The 3099-nt window shown below is 47.0% G+C and overlaps 1 pseudogene; it reads left to right on the top strand.

Annotated features, from left to right (window-relative positions):
• The first annotated feature begins 1361 nt into the window (after positions 1–1361).
• On the top strand, positions 1362–1480 carry LOC136662701 (5S ribosomal RNA; annotated as a pseudogene).
• Positions 1481–3099: the final 1619 nt, after the last annotated feature.

Genomic DNA, 3099 nt, shown 5'->3' with positions numbered 1-3099 from the left:
ACTTGTGTGGTGGGGGATCTCTGATCTGCGTCACTAACCGTGAGAGATTTTCCATTTGGAAAGTGTTCCCTGCTGCCACTGAAGAGAATTCCTTATGGTAGCGTAATTTGTGGAACTGCTTGCCTTTGATTTTGCGATCGCTAGCAGAATGCGTTGAATTTTTTATTTTTTTATTTAAGCAGCCTACCAACCATTTGCGCTGCAAGGCACACCTTGCTGCACCTTAATGTACTCATATACCCTCTTGGAATGCAAAGAAATGTTGTGCATGGCAATGTTTGATTGCGCAAAGGCATCTCTGCAAGCTCATTTTTGCAAACCGGGCTGCAGAATCCTCGCGGGAGGCAGTTGCAGTCGGAGCCAGAGAAGCCAGAACAGAACAGAGAACCAACAGCACTGTCATTCAGGAGCATGTGTGTGGCGTGCGCAATTGTGTCCCTGTGTCTTTCTTGACGTGCACACAGTTCTCCCTGGTGCCTGATATGCTCAGGCCTCATCTCGACTGTGACAGATCCTATCTGATCATTAATAATACAATAATGAAATAGAGACGGCAGAGACACTTGGATAATCATCTAAGCAAAGGCTCATTAGCGTGGCGGAACAATCACTGCCGTGTAATAACAGATCCCAGGAAATTTCAATTAAAACTGGAACTTTGTTGCAGCTTCATTGCAGAGTGCGCCAGCCAACCAATGGTGTAATTAGTGGCAGGCACGATGAGTCAAGCCTCCTCTGGCCAGGAGCGCTCCCTTGAGACTGGAGGCTCTCAGTGTTCATTCAAAGCCTGCTTCTCCTCAATTGGTTTTGCTATTAAGTGCCAGGTGACCCCAATGAATGTTTTGTTCAAGAGGTGGGTGCTTCATTCAGCACATGCTTGTTCATGCTCAGTTCCTGCTCCTTTACAACCTTGGGAGACTCTTTGGTGGGTCAACAGGGTGGTGATAGTGGTAGTGGTGGCAACAGGGATGTGACAATCCACTTCAGTGAGACTCGAGTTGAGTTCGGAGTCCCCACTCTTTTGCCTCAACTCATGTCTTGATGGATGGCCTTTTTGGGACTCCATTGGACTAGAGTCAGAGTCTTTTTGATAAACGGGTCAGGCACAGCTCCATAAAAAAAAACAGAGTTCAAATTCCCACTCAGCCATTAAAACACACTTTGTAAACTTAAGGAAGTTGCCACTTCTTCATTCCAAGGCCTGTTGTGCCAATAAATGGTAGGGAGAGAGAAGGAGATGTTGGGTTGCCAGGGATAAAAGTCCCATCTGGAGCATTGTGTCCAGTTCTGGTTGCCACATCTCAAAATGGATATAGTGGAACTAGAGAAGGTGCAGAAGAGAGCGACCAAAATGATTACAGGGCTGAGCAACTGTTACCCTGCACATGCCCAATCTCGTCTGATCTTGGAAGCTAAGCAGGGTCAGGCCTGGTTAGTACTTGGATGGGAGACCGCCTGGGAATACCGGGTGCTGTAGGCTTATACCATAGTCTTTCGAGACTGAAGGTTGCCAACCATTTGGGGCACCACCCCTATGAGGAAAGGAGATAGTGTTTGAGGCTCTTCCATCTATAAAAAAAAAGTGCCTGAAGAGGTCATGATTGAGATGCAAAGTTATGCAGTGGATGGATAGAGTCAATAGGGGGCTGTTCTTTTCTCTCTTGCTCAACACGAGAACCAGGGGACATCCACTAAAATTGAGTGTCAGGGAGTTAGAACAGACAAAAGAAAATATTAATTTTTTTTACCCGGTTGTTGGCATCCTTCAGTCTCGGAAGACTATGGTGTCACACTCTGAATGGTGGTTCCGGAACAGAGTGTCCTCTCCAGTGCGCGAAGCCTGGGTAAAGTAGATATGGAGGATAGGCGGTTACCCATGCAGCAAATCCCCCCTCTCCATGTCGCTGAAATGGTCCAATGGAAAGGCAGAGGCCAATATGGTTGGTTCCAGCGGCGTCGCAGGAGTTGCCAGAACGTGACTGTGTTCAGCCATGAACTGCCTCAGAGACTCCGGCTCCAGATTTTGCCTCGAGGTTGACTCCTGAAGCCTTTTCCATAACTGGATGTAGCCACAAGGCAGTGGAGGTTTGGGGTCAGAGTTTTCCTTCTCTCAGATGTGCTGCCTTCCCAGGCTAAGGAGTCCCATCTACCCGGCGGCTGTTTAGTCGCCTCTTACGACAAGTACAGCCAAACTGAGGGCCTATTCTTATCCCCAGCCCCCAATGGGTAATAAATCTGTAGAACTCCTTGCCACAGGATGTGAAGATGGCATCTGGCCTAGATGCCTTTAAAAGTGGATTGGACAGATTTCTGGAAGAAAAGTCCATCACAGGTTACAAGCCGTGATGGGGGATGTGCAACCTCCTCATTTTAGAAACAGGCTACCTCAGAATATCAGATATAAGGGGATGGCAACAGGTATAACCTTGTTTTCTTGTGTGCTACCTGAGGCATCTGGTGGGCCACTGTGAGATATAGGAAGCTGGACTAGATGGGCAGGTACCAGGGCCACAGCTGGTATTTTTGTGTCATTAACCAGCACCCTCAACACCATGCTTGCCAATGGAGTCAATTCACACATTCAGAACATAAGGAGGGCTTTCCTGAATAAAACCAAAGATTCTCCCAGGCCATCATTCTAAGAGTGAACAACAGAACCAAGGTGGGGAGCCGGCCATTTGCCCCCTGCATCCAGTACTAAGTTCCTTCTGCATCCCTTTGCCTTCTTTCTTTCTTTCTTTCTTTCTTTCTTTCTTTCTTTCTTTCTTTCTTTCTTTCTTTCTTTCTTAAACCTGGCTGTTCTGTTTTATGGATTGCTTTATGGCTAACGATTTTTGCTTGTTGCTGTATCGAAGTGCTGTGATTTTTTTTTGGTCATTTTATTGGTTCTGTGCAATGCTTCAGGCTTGGCTTTCAGCCGGGAATGTGGTCGATACATGTTTCGATACAATAAACACCAAACAGCTGCCTCTGCGTAGGGGCTCCATTTAGCCAGGGTAGGTTTGTTCTCCCTGTGCAGAAGAATGTAGTGACGGAATGGGTTGGACGACTCCAAGCAGCAGTGGTGGAAAATCACCTTTTTAATGCTCTCCTATGTAA

This window comes from Tiliqua scincoides, chromosome 11 (assembly GCF_035046505.1).
Source record: "Tiliqua scincoides isolate rTilSci1 chromosome 11, rTilSci1.hap2, whole genome shotgun sequence".
Classification (NCBI taxonomy): Eukaryota; Metazoa; Chordata; class Lepidosauria; order Squamata; family Scincidae; genus Tiliqua; species Tiliqua scincoides.
The sequence above is the reverse complement of the archived record's forward strand: the minus strand, read 5'-3'. Positions and strand labels throughout refer to the sequence as shown.